Here is a 23,408-nt window from a genome sequence, read left to right on the forward strand (position 1 = left end):
CTTGTATAGATACTTTTAGGTTTGCATATTTTCCAAGCAGAGTGGTAAAGACTCAACCTGTTCACATCCACAAATAATATGAAACTGATCATTCACAAAGGTGGAAATAGGGGGATATATGCCAAAATTTCATAATATTTACTGTTTCTGTATCTAGGAAGAAATGAGCAACAGAAATCTTGAGTGAGTGCAGATGGGGATAAAAGTTTGTTTCATTATGAGGAAACCTGGTTTTAGCATGGATCTTGGAGGATGTAATAATTAGTGGACTAATATTGTTTCCATTTTATATGATAGCTGCCCTGGTATTGAGCACATTTCTCACCTGTCTGGACATGACATTCAAAACTTGGTTTTTTGTCTGATACTAAAATTCAGCATTTGTGTTTACTGCTTTTTGCTTTTGAAGGGAAAGAAAAATGTACATGTTAAATTAGGAAAGACAGAAGGAATATGAAAATGACCAAGATGGATTGATATCAAAGTGAATCGTTTGAGTTATCTCAAGGTTTACTTGCTGGTGATTTATCCCCCCCTTATGCTGACTGTCAGGATATTCTGTTGCTATAGGCTAGTGTGGAACACACTGCATTAATGGTCAGAGTTCAGTGATTTAATTTTATTTTTGCCAGCAGAAAGCTGGTCCTTAACAAAAACTCTTGTGTCTCAAGGGGGTAGGCATATGCTGGGAAGAAAATATATCACAAATTTCAAGTATGCAAACTTGTGGCCTTTTAAGACTCTAAGTACAGAGGAATTACAGCACAGAGACTTCACGGATATGGTAATGCTGGGGCATAAAATGCAACTCCTGGAATGCAGCAACAGTATGGTTCCTCCACAGCCATTAAAGCCAGGTGAAAAGCAGCTGCTGGGTTGAACCTAAGCTATCTTCTCTTTGTGTGGAGAAGTCAGCTTTAGCATCAGAAAAGTTTAGAAGTGGAGTTGATGTCATCTTAGGAAGAAGTGGATCTTTTACAGTGTTAAAGATGAAAGAACTGTTTGCTATATATGATTTTTAAAAATGCATTTTATGGTTGCTAAGTTTGGATCTGAAGCTTAGATGAGAAGTAACCAAAAACTGTTCAGATTTTCCCTGCAAACAGAAAGTTTGTGCAGTTTCTTCAAGAAACTGGTGTCACATCTGCCTCTCAGAGAGGTTCCTGCTCCTTTCTGAGCCCCTGGATGTGGGAGCGGTGCAGGCTGTGCCCAGCGGGGCGGGCGGAGGAGCAGCGGCCCCGGAGCTCTCCCGGAGCGGGACACTTACTGCACTTATTAAAGCTTAATGTGAATTTCTCTTCTGCAAATGCTACGAAACTGATATATATGCTTATCTGGAAGACACCATCAGTTTCCTGCTTTATCTGAATCATCAGGGAAACAAAAATGACAGACTATTCATGCTGCTTTTACAGCTCCTGAGCACTGAATCCTCATTTAGAAGATCAAGGTGCTGCACTCAGCTTTGCCATCGCGGCCCTGCTCCCCGGCCGGCCCCGCTCCTCTCTTTGTGTGTATGCACCAGTTCGGTATTCCTGAGCTCGTTGCTCCGTTTTAACGTAGGTGTGCGGGTTCTCAAGTGTCTCGGTCCCTCTGCGAGCCTCTCAGGAGCCCTGGGCCAGTCCCGAGTCGGCAGACACCGGGGGGCAGCCCCGACACGGCCGACAGCAGGGAGACACTGTCTGTGTGTGCCCCGAGGGTACTGAGGGCACCTGGGCTGGCAGCAGGGAGACACTGTCTGTGTGTGCCCCGAGGGTGCTGAGGGCACCTGGGCTGGCAGCAGGGAGACACTGTCTGTGTGTGCCCCGAGGGTGCTGAGGGCACCTGGGCTGGCAGGAGACACTCTCTGTGTGTGCCCCGAGGGTACTGAGGGCACCTGGGCTGGCAGGGAGACACTCTCTGTGCCCCGAGGGTGCTGAGGGCACCTGGGCTGGCAGGGAGACACTCTCTGTGTGTGCCCCGAGGGTGCTGAGGGCACCTGGGCTGGCAGGGAGACACTCTCTGTGCCCCGAGGGTACTGAGGGCACCTGGGCTGGCAGGGAGACACTCTCTGTGTGTGCCCCAAGGGTGCTGAGGGCACCTGGGCTGGGGGGAGACACTCTCTGTGTGTGCCCCGAGGGTGCTGAGGGCACCTGGGCTGACAGCAGGGAGACACTCTCTGTGTGTGCCCCGAGGGTGCTGAGGGCACCTGGGCTGGTTGCCTTTGTAGCACAAGAGACACCAGAGACATCGGTAGAAGAGAAAGGGCCGACTCTTAGCAGGGGTTAATCCAAGGTTTTATTAGGATCCCAAAGGAGCTCCTGCACCTCAGGGGGCCTCCTGCCGAGAGCCCCGGGAGATGTGCCAAGGTCACATTTAAAGGGAGGTGGAAACCAAAAGTAGATAACATTTTACCAACCAATAAGTGACTCTAAGGGATGGGTACTGGGGGATAGACATATAGGACAGCGTATGGGGCAAGGCTTGGGGGGCTGACCCCTGGCCTCTGGCTGATCACTCGACAAACTGGACTGAAACTTCTGGATGAAGGGGATGGGATGCTGAGTGATTGACAGAGAGCCAGGGTGGGGGTTTGGGGATGATCTCATCCCGGGAGAGGGATAACACAGGCAAAGGGAGGGGGGTACAATCTGGGATAAACCATTTGGGAAAAATATGGGGATACAAAACAAAACTACTTCAAAGTACTACAAAATATAAAAACGCACTACAACACTCAAGCACTGGGACAGGGAAGTGGTGGAGTCACCATCCCTGGGGGTATTTAAAAGTGCATAAAAACACCTACCCTGCGTAGGGACATGGTTTAGTAGTGGGCTTAGCTGTGCTGAGTTAATAGCTGGACTCAACCTTAAAGGCATTTTCCAACTTAAATGATTCTGTGATTTACATTAAATTTTTGAAGTTTCTCCTCTTCCCATCTCTGTCTCATAATTTATCACCCCATCTACTTTTGCATGTTTATTCTTGCACTTACCCTGTAAGTGCTACAATTACCCAAATACTGACACCAGTGACAGAATCATTATGATGGATGATGTCTATCTTGGTAAACAGAGGGTCAGCTGCAGCTTTGGGAACAGATTTCCTTAAAATTGCTAAGCCTTCTGGCAGATGACTTCACCATCACCTTCAAACTTCCCAAGTCAGGTTTGGTGTGTGCTGAAGAGCAAGGGGACAACAAAAGCCTTTCCTGCACTTCAGAAAGGAGCCCAAATACAGAGTGAATCTGGGTGGGTTTATTTTCTAAGTAACACAAGTGGTGATTGTAGAACAAGCATGACAATTTTACCTCAGGTAACTACAGTACAAAAATGCCTCTTGCTGAATGCTTATTATTGTATTTGCAGACTGGCTTCATATGTACCACATGTGCTTATTGTTGTTGCATTGTGACTTCAAGCTTTTATGAAGTGATAAGCCACATATTAATAGTTTTAACAGAAGGTTCTCTAGTTGTTAACATGGTAACACCTTGCAAGTACAACATGTTATGTCCATTTTTCGTTCCAGAAATATGCAATATTCTGCACTTCAAAATACATAAGGAAAGTGTCTATTTAGTACTTAGATCTGCTCAATATATTATCTTCCATGAATTCCTACCCTGTTGCTCAGACCTGCTATAAAAATTTGCTGCCTCAGACTGCAAAATATTAATTCATTTCCCAGGAATCTCTTTGGATACAAGCTGTAAAAGCAGATCTGGAAGCTGCAAGTACATTTTTTCTTGCTCAATCTTACTCCAAACTGATTGCAAACACTGTTATAGTAACAGGTGTTCAAATGTATCCAACTAAATTATTAGCCAAGCTTGGAAGATTCTTTTTGTTTTCCCTGACCACAGTCAGGTTATCAGTTGCATATGGATGTAATCCTATTCATACTTACCTCAGTAAAAATTGGGCCATTTTTAAAATAAATGAGTTTCCTAATAGCAGGGCTCCATCCTATGACTGTATCAGATGTCACTGGAAATTTTCAAAATAAGGTAGCAGGTACATAATGATCACAGTGACCCAAAGAAAGTCAAAACATTAGTGTTTTGGTGATAATAAAAATTAGAAAATCTTATGTTTATTTACATTCTATGTTTCCTAATAAACCAAATTAGGAAGTCAAACTAAAATAAGTTAATGTGTTCCCTTTAGTTGCATCTCAAAGAGTACAAACAAGTATAAAAATTTGAAATTTGGTGCCTTTACAGTAACTTCATTCAACCTGCCCTTCTAAGTGGGCAGTGCATGAAAGCATTTGCCCATGAGTAATATCTTAGTAAATGGTCGTGATTTGATGTGACACATTTTCCCCCCAATTTGCATACCTGATAATAGGCTTCCCAACTATCACCTTCAGATTCAGTGGCAAAAAAGGAACTCATCTGAAAGAAACACTGGATGTAATGTTGGTGATGGGACCATCCCGGGCCTGTGAGAATGTGAGACAAAGAGTTCAGACCATTAAAAGCTATATGGTCTATTGCCATGCTAATGTTTAGGTCTTTGTCTAGTGCAGACTTTTAAACATGTTTCCATGACTCATTAAATCCTCTGAAATAAAAGTGCTCACAATTCCAGTACAGTGGAGCAGTTATTTTTGGACTTAATTACAAACAGGCTAGATAATGAGCTACCTAACTTGTCCCCTTTTCTGAAGAAGGAAAATGGTTCGTGACCTCTCCTTTCTCTAAACAGTATCAAAATCCACTGTATTTGATAGATAAGGAGTGGAAAGTCCATTAAAAAATGAAAGGGGTGCATAAGCAAATGCCTGTTGGGCAACTAATATTTTAAATAACAAGAATATGTATTTTGTGAACTTGTTAAGTATTCAGCTTAAGAGAATATGGTAACCATAGCAACCCCTTATCACCTGTTTGAGATGCTGCAACATCTCCACGAAATGTGCATCAAATGCCCTGCTAATATTTGTAAAATGCTGATAATATTAGCTCTTGGAAATGGCCACACTGGAAAACAAATGCATAAAAATGCTTGAGACTCAAGATCACCTGTCTACTGTCTGATTTCTCCTTGCCCTACTACTTTATTTTTATATATCAGTTTGATTTAGCAAAAGCAAAAGATTAATGGGTTCAAGAAGTCACTGGAGGGAGCAGGGTGGTGGACACACATCACTGCTCACCTACAGCATGTCCATAATAACCACCCTCAGTTAAGTGTGCTGAAAGTTTTAGTGGTTTGTGGTGGCCAAACAAAGCCCACATAAAGGGAAAAGTTTCACAAAAGGATTGAGCATGAGAACTCACAGGAAGACACCCAAAATAAGGTAAGTACAGATCCCCTTCTTGCAGCAGTTATCAATCTAAAAAGACTGTGAGTTGTGCCGTTTACTTTATTTGCAGGATTTCAAATTTCATAATGCTGTTACAACAATGTTTTTTTCTGACTGTGGAAACAGCTTCTCTTGTTTTAGATGTTGCATTTCAGATGGTCTCCCTTCTTTTTCAGCTTTGAATATGTAAGTGGCCAGAGCTGTACCCTTCTAAGGTCTAATATAAGGATATGGGAGGTGAAATTTTCTGTGGAGTTATTTCTGTGCCCCACAGCCTTTAGGGCTCAGGATGCTGGGATGGCCTGGAGAGGTCCCCTGCTTAAGTTTTATCACCTTTTTCCAAAGGACTCTGTGCTTTGTTCTTTTTTGTGGTGTACTATGTTTTTCCACACAATGAAATACTTAGAGAAGCAGGTAGTCCCAGTGAATTACGAGTTCCTGTGATAAAAGAAACATGGAAATTGTGTTTAAATCATGAGGCTTTCATTTTTGAATCCTTAGTATGATTCTCTTTTTCTCTCTCACTTCAGTGTGAAGTGCAGTACACTGTCTACATGTGCTTCCACTCTGAAGAGACATGCAGAAGGAGGAAAGCAAAATCAGTTGTTGCCAAGTGATCTGGTAATTGAGCAACATGACTGTACAACTCAGCTTAACTCCTCTGTACGTGCTGAGGGGTCTTCCTGTCTCATTTTGCTCTGCAGCATCATATAGTATCAAGTTATTAGTTGTTAATTTTAGGTGACAGATGGGAAACTGAGAGCACCAAAAGCTTGGATTGCTGAAGATGACAGGGTATTCAGGACATCACTGTGCATTCCCATTGACATCAAGGACTTTCTTTATGCTCAAGAGATGCAGAAAAGGCTTTATGAAATGCATGTTAGGACCTTTGCATATCATTGCAGTTTCATAGTGAATTACAGCAAAATTACAGCTAAGGGAGATGTCTGAACAAGAAGGAGAGAGAATATGAGCATATGTGACAGTGTGGCCCTAGGGATCAAAATCTGCATGAAATAGTTTAGAAGGCATGCATTAACCTTCATCATTGGGCTGATGTGCAGTAGCAGCTACTTCTGTGCTTTCTTTTACCCTGCTGTTGGTGTAAAATAATGATATTGGAGAATGTGTTGCAGGCAGGGGTTATAATGGTTGAGTCTCCCTTCAAATAAGTATGTATATTTAAGAAGTAAGACTCTGGACAATATCTGCCTATTTCAATATTGAAGTGATAAATACAAACTAATAATAACCTGTGAAAATAAGAGATGCAAAAATGAATGCCTAACATTTTATTTCTCTGCTGGGCTTCACTTTCCATGAGTCTTACCTGAATTGGATTTTCTGGGTTACTTCAGATTTTTTGAGTATCTTTATGAAAATGTTTATCACCATCTATGAAAACATAGTTTTCATGGGCCACTCTGTTTTTTTTTATTTTAGTTTTTTTTTTTTTTTTTTTTATGGGCATCTTATAGAATGAGAATCAAAGGTTCAGATTATGAAAGTGGTTTTCTTGGAACCTGGAGAAGCACATTATCTTTGCAGTCATTGTCTTTTATTGCCAGTGCCATTTAACAAAAAGGAAGGACTGAATAGGTGACACCTCTGGAAATGTGAACTAAAGAAAATAAAAATTATTTTGGAGACAGGTAAACCTACACTGTATATTCATGTAAGTAAAAGGAACAAGGTACAGGGACTCATAAAAGTGCCATCTGAAAAAAGTTTAAAAGTTAAAAAAGGGTTACTCGACACAGATAGAAGCGTGAGACCCAACCAGAACAGTGCTCCCAGGGCAGCCCCAGTGAGCCTATTTATAAACACACCAGTTTGAAACCCTCCTTAGCTGGTTTTAAGCAATGCTCCTGATGAGAAAAAACATTAATGTGATAAGCAAAGACTTTCTGAAACTGTCTCCAACTTAACTTCTGTGACTAATGCTTCGTGATATCTGCCCACATCCTTGAATTGCTTCATTTAAAATCCTCTCATAAGAAGGTTCTTTTGATTTTCTTCTAAATTCTTTGCCTGTTTTTCTCATTTGAAATTAGAGGAATGTGATGGTTTTGGTGTTAACCTTCCCACATAAATATATTACATGGTCGGTACCAAGGGTTCCTCTGAAGCAGTGGGAAGGTGTAGTAATCTGATATTTCATAGGTAACCTGACCTTGATGGTAACCCCAGTGAACTTCAGAAGCTTGTGAATAGAATCATGAGTCACATATGTTAGCAAATTCTCAGTTGTATAAAGCGGTTTTCCTGGCCAGAGTTTAAGGATTTGGGATTTGGGTTAAGGTTTTTGCTGTCATTCCCCAGCCCACCCCCTACAACCTCATCTCACCACCAACACTGCAATCCACTGGTATCCTGAGTAGGGAAATATTTTGTTCAGTTGTAGGGAAGAGCACCTTAAGACTCGGTTCTTTTTCCCTGAGAAAGTCCAAGCATATACCTTGGATTTTTCTTAAAGAATTTGGACATATTTCTCTACACATTCATGGATGTCTACATGCACACACATCCACAGACACACACACTTTTCTAGAAGTAATATCAGTAGTCTGATTGTTGTGTTGTCTGGTTAATACACACTTTTGCATTCTAAATACTTAGATTTAGTCCAGAAACTTGTACTTACATCTGCAAAGATTAGTCTTATTGTGTCTTTCATTCCTGCTTATAGCAGAGACTGTGCTGCCCTGATTACAGCAACGTTCAATGTTTTAGCATTTATAGATTTATTCTCTCCTTTATTATCCTCAGCAGTATAAAGACAGCTTGAATACCCAGTCTGAGAATTACAGTGAAGGAGATGAAACCCCTTGCACCCCAGGCACAAGCAATTTTCAGGCTGCAGTTCATATTTCCAGTGTTTAAGATATGATTCCAAGTCACATCACTTCACAAGTTTTCCATGTGACCCCCTTGCTGCATAGCTGAGAGGTAACTTTAGTACCCCCCATTCCAACAGGCTGCTGTTTCACAGAAGCCCTTTTCCCATGGGGCAGGGGCTGGCATGGGTAGCCAGGACACTGGGAAAAATAGAAAAGTGAGAATTGTCTACAAAAATGGTCTCGGGAATTTCACCTGCAAATAGTAATCTTCTTGTTCAATTAAGTTTCATATGATAGTGCAGACTGCTGGCAAAGTTTCATGATTAGAAAAATGACATAACAATACTTTAGTCTGACTTGAGCTTTTAGACAACTTTGGCTCCATTGATCTTAGCTGAAATACTGATTTGAGGTCAGCAAAATATTGGTTGGTTGTCCCTTCAGTGACAAAATCCTGGGATTTTTAAAGAGATACCTGAGCTAATTTTTTTACCTCTGTATTACCAAAACTGTGTAGTGTCACTCCAGGGAAATACAACAGAACATTGAAATATCAAATGTTTTCTGAGAACAAGAAATATGAGGAATTAAAATTTGTGCAGAAATATCCCAGTTTTTCCTGTTAATGCCTTGTCCCAGGTGAGATTTTGACAAGGTGTTAAAAGACCAGCATTTCTTCTTTTTTGGGAAGTTTTGTAACACAGAGTCAATCTCTCTATAATTCTTCCTGGACATGGCATGGTCTCAACAGTGCTTTGAGTTTCCCACTTCTGACACACTTGTACATGGCATATGATATGTCTAACCTGTTGCATGCAGGTTCTGTTTTAGACCAGAGTGGCTTAATTGTGAGTGTTACATGCTTTTTTTTCTAAACCTGTGGTTTAGGGGCTTTTATTTCTAAAGGAAGGACTTGCTTGCATGGTTTGATGATCTCAGCTAACTCACAGATAATGGGGATTTGAGTAGATGCCTGCTTGCTTCAAATGACAATTTATCAGTTTAGGCTTATACTTGTTTTAAAGAAATTGTGGCCAGATGACTCTCCCTTGAACCTGTGTTTGGATATATCTCCTGGAATAGGAGAAAAGTATTGATTTTGACAGATACTGTTCAATGTTTGACTGATGAAGGAACATTTGTTATAACTTCTGCTGTTTGCCCAAATCTTTATTTGCTTATCTTTAATCATTTCATGACTGACTTTTGCAACTGGTCACTAAATAAGCAGTTGGTACAAAATGCAATGGAATAAAGTTACTCTCTTTTTTTCTATACTAATAGAGGTCAGAGATACATAAGGCAATTCCTGACTTCTTACTTTAAAATTCTTTTTTTCATGGAGGCTTCTAAGGACTGGAATATTAAAAAAAATGTAGTAATTTAACTATTATCTACTACTTCTAAGAGTAATGAAGTATAATTATCACTGAAGTAACAACTAATTGTAAAATCCTAGGAAATCAAATGGAAAAATAGTGGTAAACTAATTATGATTTCCATTTAATTCAGCATTTATATATATTAGAGAACAGATGTTTTAGAAATTCTGAACCCTTGTAGCATCCTTCTTTGTTAGTCTTTTTAGCTTACTATACTTCCATAGAACTTTAGAATAGACTATCAGAGTCTTCTGATCACTAATTTATTACACATGACTGTGCACCAGCTTGTTCAGCCTAGCAGATCAAGTATCTGCCTCATAGCAGATGTAGTAAAATGAAATCCAGCAGATATTATTCTTTTGATTAAAAAGCCTTAATCAAAAAGTCTAGTCAGTGTAGTCCTAAGGCAAGTGCAGATGGATAATTGTTTAACCACCTTTGTGTCTGTTTGAGCTGAGGATTACATAGTTTGCATAGGTTATGGAGAAAGAAGCTGTCCTGAAGATATCTTCCCTTCTCTCTTGCCTGTGACTGGTGCAGTCCCAAGTGAGATCAGAGCACCTTGAGTGATTATGTAAAGGGTGAATGGTCTTCTAAGGGTGGTTTCACCAAGAAGACTGAAGGATGCCCTGATCTTCCTCACATCTGCCTGTTTTACTGATACCCTTCCAAGGCTGAGTCTTGAAAGGCAATGAATTCCCCAAAAATCCACCTTAAGGACACCTTTGTGCACTGTGGCTTTCAGTGTGCATGTGTACATGCAAGGATGTCTGACACTGCTGGTCCCAGTTTTAAAATTCTGTCAGAAAATGTGTGTGCATTTAGATGCCATGATTCAGACATTCTGCCAGCACAGTCACTTTGTCTTCACTGCATTCACTGCAGCAATGTTTATAAAAGCAGCTAAGTACTGCTTGGTGAGATCCAAGCCCTGAACAGTCTTACATTCACAAATGTTAACTATATCATTTGAAATCATTGCAGGATAATATTCACATCTTCACAGTTCTTCATATTTGGGGTATTTCAGCATTTTTCCTCTTTTTTTTTTATACAGTCTTCTCATCAATTTTTCTTCATCTTACAACCTCATATTTTGTGCCAGTTCTTCTAGAGGTTATTTTAAATGCCAGCGTTGTCTTGAGTTAAGTATTCTAGTGTTATATGGGGTTATTAAGAAGTATTTTGTATTCTGGACATCCTGCTCTTCCTACAGGTGCCAATTTAAAACTACCAAGGGAAGGACTATAAAAACAATTAGAAATTAATTTCAATGCCAATAGTTTGGGTGTGAATATTACATTTTTCTCTCAAAGTGCAGCAGTCTAGCTGCTTGTCTTATTTTGAAAAACATGTTTTTATTAGTGGTCTGTATTACAGATTAAAGGCAATATATTTGTGATTGACTTTATACCTGAAGATGCTCATTTTCAAACTAGGTTGTTTCTTTTTTACCTATATGCTGGGTCATATATTTCTCTGCTGCAATTCTTTCACTCCTACCTATAATCAGATCCTGGGGTCTGGTCTGTCTTTGTTTGGTGCAGCTCAGTAAAAGAAATGGAGTGGTTCTCTGTCTTTAGTGTATATTAAATTCTCTGGGCCCAGGAGGATTTCCATGGCAGCTGGAATTCAGCTAATGAGAGAAAGTAATTTTTGCACTTCCTGTTCTGTGCTCCCCCTGCAGCTGATGCAGACTTATCTTGGTCTGGACTACGTAAACTGTATTACACCAAAAAAAACTCCAGCAACTGAGTGAGTCCACATTAAGCTGTTTTGCATTTGATCCCAGTTCAAAATAATTCCTGTGTTTGGTAATTTACTAGAAACAATGACAGTAGATAAGGAAGGTTTAGTTAAAAAATCAGTGAGCAAAAGTTTCAGATTCTGGAACAGTGATAAATTTTTGGTATCAAGATTTTTGTCTTTGCCTTGTCACAGCTTAAAACCTTCAAAACTGCACACTATATTGATAAGAACTGAACTAAGCCTCTTCCCACTAAATTTAGAAGAACATTTTAAGAAATAGTTGATGTGCTGACAAAGAGTACTCAACACCTAATTTACTATGTCTTTGTAAAAAATGTGTGATATTTTTACATAATGTACAATTTGTAACTGGTATTACAGTGGTGAGGTTTTCTGCACATTTATAGGAACTCTCAAAGCTTTTTGAATACATAGACAGGCTCACTACACATTCTAACATTATATCTTTGTCTTAAGTAGCAAAAGGAGGCAGGATTTTTAGTTAGAACTCAAGAGCCTGAGTTTTCACAAGTGCCTGCTGACTACTTTTACCAAATCAAGAGCAGAACAGCACGAACCATGCTGAAGATCTTCCTGATCAATGCTGCCAATAATGGAAGCCCAGCTAAAGTTATCCTGCCTTGATTTTACTTTAGTGAAGGGGGCAACATAATGAGACATGAGGCTGGATGGAGGGCTTGTGTGTCTGCCCTTTGTGTCTGGGAGTGCTTGGTGTGTGATAAGGACTGGGGCAGGCATCCACAGTGAGCAGCAAGGTCAGAGCTACTTTGGTATTTGTGTGTCACTCATAACTCCAAGGGGTTTGATAAGAGGGATATGTGACCATTACTGCTGATAACCAGTGTTCACATAACGTAAAACTGCCAATGGCTTGGTGTGCTTGTAGCCATTTTGCTTTTAACTTGGATTAGTTCAATAAGAATCCTTTAAAACTATTGTGGTCCCTACCATGACTTTGGTCTGGCTTATACAGATCTTTGCTCCCAGTGATGTCTGAACTTACACCTGGCATCAGCTCCTCTGGCTGCTCTTACCTCCACTGGTTCCACTGAACAGACTGTAAAGGTTTCCTGCCAGGGATAGAATCTCCTTTTACTTCCAAACACCACAGGGCTTTCTCATGCACACACATACACTTGGGTTATAGATAGGAAATCTGATTTTCAGAGGAAGGTGTAAAAACCAGCACCTGTCTTCTTGCATCCCCGACAGCAATTCCTTTTCCTCGTATCCAGCTGCTTATCTGTGTCTTTGGATGCTGGCTACCCTCAAACCACCCCAGATACAGATCCTCTCTTTTCCTCTTGTGTCACTCAGAGTACTCTAGGAAGTGAAGTGCAGGACCCAGTTTTCTGAATCCACTGTGTGTAATAATACCACTGCACCCCCTGCAGCTGGTGCAGACTCATCTTGGTCTGGACTACAAAAACTCTACTACACCAAAAAACTCCAGCAAATGAGTGTGGGTTAATCACAAAGTACATTCCTCAAAGGTGGGAAGTGAATGGCATAAATAGAATAGGAGCTCTGTGACTCTGGATTTTAAAAAAATAGTCCACACCCTACCCTGAACATAGGTCATCAATTGTAATGGTTTCAATTTTTTGTTGATATGGAACAGTTTTGGAAATCAGTTTTCATCCTATATAATCCACTCAGTTTTGATGCCACATTCTGCTGGGTTTTCAGTAAAATGCAGTACCCACCCAGTTCTGTAAATTGTGCATGTTATATGAGAAAAGGTGTCTGCATTTACAGAGAAATTACACAATTGTTTTATCTTTATAATGTTTGAGTTCTTACAGAAACTTTTGCTCTGTTCCCATGTGAAACTCTGAAGCTGTTCTAATAACCCCCTTCTTAAAACCCTGAAATCAAATATAGGGGTTTTGTGTAAATCCTTTATAATCCTTATTAATTTTGTAAGTTTTGAACTTTTTACTACATCCTCTTCACCGGGGTAGTTTACCCCTAATATTCGAATTATTTTGAAAAAGTAAATTTATATTTCCTTTGAATGCATCCTGGAGAGGATTCTCCTAGATTTAAAGCAGTAAAAGGTCTTCACATACCACATACTCATTTTAAGTGACACGTGTCCCCGAGCTATGCTTGGGGAACAGAGGACAAGCATTCCTGCTAAGTGCTTTTAATGCACCTCACTCTGCATTGCAGCTGCTTCAAGCTGCTGTGCAAGTGGGCAGTGTTAGACCATCACTGGGGCATCACTCACTTGTCTCCACATTGGCTAGAGAAAGTGGTTTGTCTTACCCCTGTGCAGCTGTTCTATTGATCCCCGGAGATGGCTGGTGTTGTACATTAAAACATAAAATTGGATCCTTCCTTCTGAGGACACAGGCCAGGCTAGAATAAAGTTGGACCTGGATAAATTCCAGTAGTGGTTTCAGTCAAGTTTTCTCTCAAACCATGCCATGCTTCTGACCTAGACAGTGCCAATGTTATGCAAGCTCCTTTATTTCTTTCAGTTGCAAGAAAAATCATTATTGTCTTTAAAGGGAAAAACAAATAAGTACATATTTCAGATCTTTTCCTTCTTTTCCTGTGACATACCCACTGCTGGAGCTTATCATAAATTAAAAGGAAATCTATTTTTGGAAGCTTTTAATTAAAGTCCTGCAAACATATCATTGTAACTTTTTTTTTTTTTCTGTAACTCAATTCAATAAGATTACTTGAACTCCTAAGGGTTTTTATGGATAGTGGCTAATTTTTTCATTGGTAGATAAAGCCTACCATGAAGCAAATTCATGATATTGGGACTTTACTTCAGGCATCAGATTTGCCTGATTGTTCCCTAAGATCAAAAGACAGATTTCCATTAAGAACAGAACAGAATAACTAACAGGCTTCTGAGCTGATAGTAAGTTAGAAAAGTTAGAAGCCTTCTCCACTTTGGAGAAGATTGGCTGGTATCAGTTTGCAGGCTTGCACTTCTCTGGGTCTTTTTTGTTTGCGGGGGGTTTTTTGTTTGGTTGGTTGGTTTGTTGTTGTTGTTTGTTTGGGTTTTTTTTTTTTTGTTTGTTTGGGGTTTTTTTTTTGTTTTTTGGGGTTTTTTTTTTTTAACTCCAGAAATTTGGAACTAAATTTTCTTCAAGGTCCCTTCCAACCCAAACAATTCTATAATTCTATGAAAGGTGTAACTCAAACAGCAATGGCACTTCAGAGTTGAGATTTTTGATTTTGTCTTTTCTTTGTTGATTTTAATGAAAGCCACCGAGGGGCAGCAGATAGCAGCTGATCTCGTTAAAAAACTAAACAAAGCAAAACACTTTTTTTTTTCTTTGAAGTTGCATTTCCAGTCCAGTGTTATCTTGCTTGAAAAACCTCAGCTTCAGGAATGAGGAAACAACCCTCCCTAAAGAAGGGAAAGCAGACTGAAGATAGGGATGATTAAACGTTTGCCACTAAAATAAATAAAACTTTGCAACAAAACCTTTCCATAGCCTACGGACCCACACATGTATTTTCGTTCCTTCCAACAGACAGGCACTTGCCCTTAATGTAAATGGCAAACGGAATTGTGCTTCCTGCTCTTGTCATGATGTAATTTTCCCTTTAATCTGACATGAGGAAATCGGTGCTTCTGGAGACGGGATATCGCCACTTTACGGGGCGGCTGTCGAGCGTTCCTGCATCACCCTGATGCTGCAGTAATTTCAGCTGGGCATTTACATATCCTTGCCTGGGAGTCGGCTAAGCTTCGAGCAGACCCGGAGCAGTTACATGAGAATGGGAATAATCTCTTGCACCGCAAATTGACTTCCCTCTTTGTAGCCCTAGACACTGTTTCCAGCTGCTTTCAGTCTTTTAAATCCTTGAAAGCTTTCCTAATCCGCGTGTAGGCAGCAGCCTTTATGTGCTCTGCCGCCCTCCCCTTCCCCGTGATTGGCGAGGCCATTCCACAGCCAACTGCTCCATCCCTGGGCTGGGTTTGAAATCAGAGCCGGCCGGACAGTTGCCTCCCTGCCGCCGACTTTTCATAGGCTGGGCAAAGAAGGTTGGGAAACTTGACATTGTCTTAGGGCTCCCCCCTAGCCAAGAATAAAAAGAGGGGGGGGAAAATAATAGACGGGAAAGAGGAGGGAGGGAAACTTGCTTACGGTGGGAAACTTGATGGATTTGTGCCCTGCCGACAGCAGCGCGGAGTGAGCAGCCCTGGCCGGCTGGATGGATGATGGGAATCTCACCATGAGGCAGGTAAGGAGCCTCTGCCCGCCGGCTCCGGCCACCACCGCTCCCAACCCCTGCCGAAACCCGCTGCTTTCCTCCCCTCTTTATTTTCTTCTTATAATTGTAAGTTTCCGGGTGGGAAAAAAAAAATTCTTTCCCCCCCCCCCCCCCCCCCCCCCCCCCACCTCCCTGGGGGAGGCATCTCTGCCTCTCCGATTCCCCCGGTAGGCAGGGAAGGGATGCCAGGCAAGTCATGGTGCGTTTTGGACTCGCGGGGAGCATGGAAGCGGTTTGCGAGCTATGTAAATCAATTCCAGTTTGCCATGGTCTAAGGGCATTGTGTAGGCTGTCTCGCAGCCCTGTTTGTGACATGCGAAAGAACTTGCTGTGTTATAAGCCTACATATGCCAATAATTCAGCCCAAGGATAATTTATTAAACAGCTCTGCGTGAGTTCCTTGCCTGCCAATGCTTTAATCTTCTGATTGTTTTAAAACGTAGTAGTTTCAAGCTGTCTTGCAGCTTCACAAAAGTACTTTGAGATGGGTTTTCTAGGGATTTTTTTCTAAGATTATTCAAATTAGGGGTTTTTTAAAGACTTCTATTCACCTGAGGAGACAAAAGGAGCTTTTCTTTTCATTCTCACAGTTATAAAGCACAGTGGCAAAATGGTTTTGATTCTTGTTTTTCATAGTTTTACAGCAACAATGTACACTTACAAGAGCCTTGTGGGAGGAAGAACAACTGGCTGTATCATTCAAAGATCTGTCCCAGTTTAAAAAACCAGTCCACTTCATAAACTTGCTCATAATATGTTATTTTTTGGGTAGGCAATAAATAAATAAGAGGTAATAGAAGTTATCTAGGTTTTTCTGTGTGGGTGTCATTCATTCAGTTCTCAGGGGGACTTTTATAGTATATGTCCAGGAAATGCATGTGTGAGGATTTTGCACCTGTAGTGCAAATGGAACATTTGTTTTACACTCGCTTTCTGAAACCATGGTGGGAAATCCCAGCTTCCTTGCCAGTTTTCTCTAAGTTACAGGAGGTGAGGAAGGGTGAAGAAAAATGCAGGTGATAGAAGAAGAAAGGTATTTCTTGCTCCCACTAGCAAAATCACCACTCTTTAAAGAGAGAGAAATTCTTGTCCTTGCAAAGCACAATGAAGGACATTTTATATACCCAAGCCAGTCAGCTGGATGTACGCAGTCATCAAAAATCATTATCGCCACAAGAGGGTACTTTGGCACAGGGGGTTACCAACGAGGAGTGCAAAAGAAGCAGAAACGTTACAGGAAGGCAATAATAAAGTGTAAAATGCTCTGTGAAACGTGAACTTCACCCTCCTGAAATATTTCCACCTAAAGAATAGGCTTCAGGGATAATGAAGATTCATAAGCGGTGGGTTAAAAGAGCGAGGCGAATGAGGCTAACAGAGGATGGGGGCGGAGGGGGGAGGCTGAGGCGCACACGTACCCTGCAGAAGAGGAGGAGGGATGGGAGACATTCCATGCCAGGAAGGAGCAGGCACAGGCGGGCCGGGTCTTGCCGGGCCCGGCCCGTGCGGGGCTGCGCGCTCCCGCCGCGCTCCTCGGGGGCGCGCCCGCCGGGCAGGGTCTGTTCCACACCTGCCCCAGCGCCGCCCCTCTCTCCGTGCCAGAGGAACACTTTGGCACTGCTCCTCTGCCTTCCCTTGGCTTGCTGTGCACAAATAGTTTCAGTTCGGCCGGGAAGTTGTGTGGGCACTGCTGGGGCCAGGGACACAGCCCAGGGAGCTGGAGGTCAGGGTGGTGCTGAGCTGCTGCGTGCATCAGCCCCTGTCAGCAGAACTCCTGTTTTAGTGGGAAATGAAGGTTGTGATGGGCCGTGAAGTAACCATATAAAAGGTTTAGGAAATCCAGTACAGCTGACACTTAGAAGCAGGCAAGCCATGTGAAGCTGGAGCCCTCATCGCTGCTTCTAGCTGGAAATTGTTAAAAGTTGGAAAGTAATATGCAGAGGGTGACTTTTCCATGGCCTTCCTATTCAGAGCAACAGAGAGCTCTTTTTTACCTTCTCTTCCACCTTATAATCATCTCTCCCTACCTGTCCTGTTGCTTTCTCTGCCCTTCCTTGGTGATCCTTTCCTCATCCTTACACCAGCTGGGAGGGAGTGGGTTAACTCCTTCCTCTTCACAGGCTTTGGGAGTGAGTGCTCCCACTTTGAGAGGCTCTTGGTAGGAGCTATAGCTCAATTTGGTGTTGCAGAGTTAACTATCAAGGACATAGGCATATGGCAGTGTACTGCAGGTGTTGGAATGAAACCATGTACTATGCTGATGACTGATCTGACCCAAGGGCAACCCACAGCTACTGAACAATAGCACATAGAAAGAAAAATTCACTAATTTCCCCAATAGAAGTGGAGGAATTACTGTAGAAATGTAATATGCAGCCTGTTGATAAGATTCAACCTACTTTACTACTGTGCCAGTCAAATAGTCTCCAGCAGGTCAAAGGGGGTGGTGTAAATACTGAGCTGAGACTTGTAAATGAGAGAGTATAAAGAAGCAGTAATTTGTAGCTGATCATTGAAAACCTCAGCAAGAGCTGTCTTCTTGCTGTCTCATAGAATAAACCTACCTTATTTGTTGGACAAATAATGTCCAACAACAAAAGAAGGAACATTTCTATCCCATCTGGGAAACTATGCTGATCCCAATGTACCAGTAAAAGTTTAAACATCCACAGGAAATATGAAATATACCCTTTTGTGTGTACTGTAAGACTAATGTTAGGAAGCAGAAGTGCAATTTTAAGGGTATCTTACATAGTTGCAAAAAAATAAAGATGTAAATTTTTTTTTTTTTTTTTTTTTTTTTTTTTTTTTTTTTTTTTTTTTTTTTTTTTTTTTTTTTGCTTTGCAGAGCACAGAGTTCAGTTTGTTATTTATAAAGTAAGGAAATGTGCAGGTGATGGAAATTCCTAAAGAGGTGCTTAGCCTTCATGAAGGTGGAGTTTTTGTGAGGGTGGACACAGTTTTGAGGCTAGATTCCCTGAGTTTGCCGCAGAACTGGAGAGGGCACTGTGGGCTCTGTTTTGTTTCCTAAGCCTACTTCACAGAAAATCAAATGTTTGATGAATTTTAATACTTCATTTTCATTCCCTTTCAACCACAATATATCCCTGAAGTGCAGCTCGCAGGAGTGTCATTGACAAAAAATGCAGCTCCTTATTTTGGCCTCTTCCCGTTGAAGTACCATTGACTTTGATCGAGGCAGTCTTGAGCCTTGAGCCCTTTGTCACATAAAGAGGTTCAACTAAACAACTCTTAACTGACAGGCCACCTAAAAATGAAAAACTATGTTTCTAAGATACATAAAACCATTACAATTACTTATCGTGTCTGCAGTCATATGGCTTTTAGTGTGCATATAATTCACCAAGTGAACAAAGGCTGTATACAATTTCGGTGCAAAACATATGCAAAATTCAAAATCACCCCCTTTCCTTTCAGCTGTTTAAGTTTTTAGCATGTGTTTCTTATTTCCTATTTTCTTTTGCATACCTTTTAAAATTCCCAATGTGTTCTTCTGTAGAAAAGTTGTATTTTTATCCTGAAGTTCTGTAATCCTTTGCCTTATCTTATAGAGTTCATCCTGGGATGTTTTGTTGCTTGTTTAGCCTGTAAGGGAAGAAAGAGCATCTTAAAAAATGCTGCCCCTTTTTTTGTGTGTACCATGCAGAATAAAGAAAACAGGTGTACAGAATCTGCAGGCTGGGAGTGTATCAGTTAATTAGTGACTGGACTTTGCTGGGTAGGAAGCCTGGTGAGGATTTTTTTGTGTGTGTGTATGTGTGTTGTCTGCTCCCTTTGATCACTTGTGTGGTAAATAGACATGCAGGGTAGCTATAGCAACATGTGCTGTAGGTTGGTGGGAACAGAGGGGATGGGTTCCCCTGACAAAGGGTAGTTTGTTAGAGTGGTTGGTTCTGATTAGAAAAAGGTGGCACCAATCAGGGCATTTAAAAACATCAGCTTTGAAAAAGCAAATGAATGTTATCAGTTTCAAAGTAATTCTTGTTTCTGTAGCTCTGCAAGAGTAGATCGTGTGGAAGATTGGTGAGGAAGGGGGAGGGATAATAAAAAGCAGAGCATAACCCATTTACACTTTTGAATGTAAAAATATTCATGCTGGATGTGCTTTTTCTTGTGGTGCTGCACTCTCTATGCAGTTTGCAAAAGAAGCCAAATTTGCAGGAGCCAAATTCCCATAGATGATGATACAAATAGTTGTGTTTTTAAAATATGGCTTCAGGAGGCACTGATGATAATGTAATGTTAAGTAGTGCATCTGATCCATTACCTTTGGCTGATTTGTAAGAGTTTTGTGTGCAATTTGCAATCCCAAGACCCTGTTCCTATTTCAGCAGCCTTCCTGTAGAGGTCAGACTTGATGCTCTCAAAATCTTCCTATGATAGAATTTCAACCTAAAGTTGCAAATATACATATCCATAACCACTTTCCTCATTAACTTTATGTGGAATACTTTTAAAATAATGTTGGTTTTTCAGTGTCAGGTTATTAAGTAACACCACGTTCTGCATTGATGGAAGCCTGAAATACATCAAAATTCAGCTTCATTTCACATCTTGAACAGAGCCCAACCTAAAGCTTTTATTAGTGCCTGAATTATTTAGATGTGTATCTCTGTCTCCATGATCCCCACCAGGCCTCCCACCTTTTACGAGGTCTGTCTGCAGCTCCCTCCCTCCGGCCTGCCCAGCCCTCTGCTGTGCTGGCTGCCGCCTTCCCACCGCTGCCTGGGCTCAGGGCTTCCCCCCTGGCAAGGCACAGGGAAGCAGGCAGTGCCACAGAGGGGCTCAGCAGCTTCTGAGCACTGCAAAAAGTTGTCAGACCTCAGAGTCCCTCCACAGAGTAGCACGAGAGGTAAGGGGTCTGCTGGAGCCCGGGCTCAAGGAAAATGAAATGCTGGGAACAAGGAGCTCACGGTGGTGAATGCTCAGGGAATCTGCTGAGGCTCAGAAAGTGCTTCAGCATTTGGAGAAACAGTTTAATTTGTCTGTGGGTGAAGAATGAGTGGAGGGAAAGGAGCAGACAAGTATTCACACCGTTGTATTAATTGCCTTTTGGATGTGTGCTGGAGTTTTGTTTGAAGTGAATTTCAGACTTCATAGGGTATTTCATTCTTTAGCCTGTTTTTGGTTCAAAGTCTTTATTACAGTCGTGCAGCTTAGAGCTTGTAATGCTTTAGCAAGCTGTAAGGAATTACTGCATATCCCTGAGATCCCTGGCTTGCCGTGCAGAATCCAGCCTGTCTGAAAGTTGGGAAAAGTGCTAAAGGGTGGGAAGCTGATTTTGATCTCTTTTCTAAACAGTAAAAATAGTTCTTAATTCTTTAAAATTCTTTCCCATTTGCTGTCATGTCATGTTTTTTTATCATTAGTATTTATACCTTCCCGGGGGATGTGGGAGGAGAAAAAAAGCTGGCAAAGAAGCAATGTTTGTTTGGCCCAAAAAGTTTTATCAACTTTGTTGATGGAATAAGTGTTGAGATAACTGGGTGCAAGAACAATTTTAAGATAATAAAACAAATAAAAGAAATTCCAGGCTTTTATTCCTGTAAAAGGAATAAAAGGACAGTAAATGAGAAGATCCATGGGGCTGATAGGATTTTTTTATTGTAGTGTGATAGTCTTTAAGGAAAATATTTATGGAGGAACATTTTATGCCTCCAGAGCTGGTGACAGGTTATGACAGTTGCTGCACACTTTGGGTCAGGAAGGCAAACGTATTTCTCATGCCTTTGGTGGCAGCAACATCTTCCCATCACTCTTCTCCCAGGCTGTCCTGTGCTCCCTGTACACCTGTGGGGCTCAGTGTCTGAGCAGGTGCCCAGGACTGATGGCATTGACTCCTCTCTTTGGGTCTGTAGGTATTTAATTACTGAACAACTGCAGCAGGAGCTTAGAGAGATCCCCCTCCCCACACACACTCCAGAGTGGTAGGGCAGACTCATTTGTGCTTCTGGCAAGCTGATGCACTTTGCAGACTCAGGTGAAGCACAGCTTGCTTAGATGAGACCCTCCCTCCCCCTCCACACCATCTCTGGGTCTCTGGGATCTCCCTTTTTTTTTTTTTTACCTTTTTTTGAGGCACTAGCTGAGACTGATGATTTTTTTCAAAAAATACTGAGAAAGCAATATTTTATGGCAAAATTGTTCTCAAAATAATTCCATTCTTTTTTTTAGTAGTTATTCCATATGGAAACATGATCCCTTTTGGTTTTTATTTTGTTTTGATTTGGGGTTTTGTTTAGGGTAGGATTTTTGGTTTGGTTTTTGTGGTTTTCTTTTTTTTTTCTTTTTAATTTGGCTTGTTTTGTGTATTAGTTTGGGGAATTCTCTTCCTGAGGGGCAATTGGAGACATGAAAAAAAAAAAAAAGGAAGAAACACTTTTTCATAATTTATATTTTGAATTTGATTTGCCAAATCTAGCCACTTCATCATTAAAACAGCCAGCATCCCAGTTTTAAGGATCTCTTCATCACCAAGCAAGCTTCAAAAGTTTTGGAGGGGATTTTGGATATATCATTGGATTGTACCTAATATTTTACCCTTATTGCAAAATCTGTATGTATTTTACATGGAAGATGTACACTCTATTGACAGCTTCTCCTTTGTGGATCAACCCAAGGTCTGCCTCTGCTTTTTTCCTCCTTTGGAACCAGCTCCAGCTCCCTGGGCAGTGAAGTCTTGAGCCCTCAGCCTGGTCTCTGGTTCCACCTCAGCTCTAGATGCAGGGATACAGACAGACCTCTCTCTTACTACTTGTGCTTCTGTTCTTGTTGGAATTGCAAGAGGCTGTAGGCAGAAGCTTACACAACTCTGTAAATAATCTCACTGAAAAATACACAAGTTGTAAATCTGATGTGCAGAGGAACAGCAAGAATAGGGGAAGGGAAAGCTGCCCTGGGCAGCCTGGGCAAGGAAAAGGACTGTTCCTTTCAGGGCACATGGACACAGCTCTTGGGCAGGGACATGTTGTCAAGCACAGACCAGGTTTGTCCATGCAATACTCAAGGGATGGTGTGTTCTTTGCTTGTGCCTTGTACCAAACGCCATCGATACCAGCACGCATTTCCTCGCTGAGAGCTGCTAAGCTACACGGGCCTCATTCTGAACAACTCAGGAAGCCTAGGTTTTAACCATACAGGTCAAAATTTGCCCTATCCCACCAGCATCTATTGAAATAGGTAGATGATTAATGACTTCACTTCTAAGTGGGAAACCTCAGAATTATAGTTTGGACAGAGATTTCAAACTGGGATTTAAGCAGTTCAAAAGTGCATTGTATTGTTTTGGTCTAATTAACACAACATGGTGATAAGACATTAAAGCAGAGTGACAACCCTATACATTGATAACAGGGGACATTAATGCCTGGAGACACAGTCTACATTGTAAAAATCTGAAAAAAAGGGCTTATTATGTTAGATAGGTCAATGTGATTTGACCTAGTTTTGCTTTGCTGCTTGGAAATTATGTCAGTATTTGTTATGTCATCTCCTTGGATGAGCAATTTAACATCCTTTTTGCATTGCAGTGTTGTCCTAATATTTTATATATTTACTAGGTCTCTAAAAGGATCCTTCAGGCTAATTCTAGAGATCCGAGGAAAACTGATACAAGACAAAAACCTCCTGAAACCAGCTTCCCTTTCATATATGTCCTCTGTATAACAAAAAGCAGTAAATTTAGTCACAGCAAAATTATAGCTACAAATTCTGAAAAGCATCTTGTCCCCTTTGTATTTAAAACTCAGTAAAATTCATGAATATAAAATCACTATGCTAACATATGTAACCATGTACACCTTTTCCACAGAGGTTTTTAATTGCTAAGACCCTTCATTTTTAACTT

The 23,408-nt window shown here is 41.2% G+C and overlaps 1 protein-coding gene across 5 annotated transcripts in view; it reads left to right on the forward strand.

The window, feature by feature from the left end:
- The window catches only part of MID1 (midline 1), a 334,691-nt gene that overhangs the window by 170,587 nt on the left and 140,696 nt on the right, over window positions 1-23,408 (forward strand). Inside the window, exon 1 of one of the 5 annotated variants that reach the window (XM_077173185.1) lies at window positions 15,237-15,511. The exons of 2 other annotated variants lie outside the window; for them this stretch is intronic. The gene's annotated coding sequence lies outside the window, so the exon portion shown is untranslated. Of the gene's footprint in view, window positions 1-15,236; window positions 15,512-20,309; window positions 20,415-23,408 lie in introns of those variants that run through there. 2 more of the 5 variants (XM_077173177.1, XM_054627696.2) reach the window with 2 other exon arrangements.

Source organism: Agelaius phoeniceus, chromosome 2 (assembly GCF_051311805.1).
Source record: "Agelaius phoeniceus isolate bAgePho1 chromosome 2, bAgePho1.hap1, whole genome shotgun sequence".
NCBI classification, from domain to species: Eukaryota; Metazoa; Chordata; class Aves; order Passeriformes; family Icteridae; genus Agelaius; species Agelaius phoeniceus.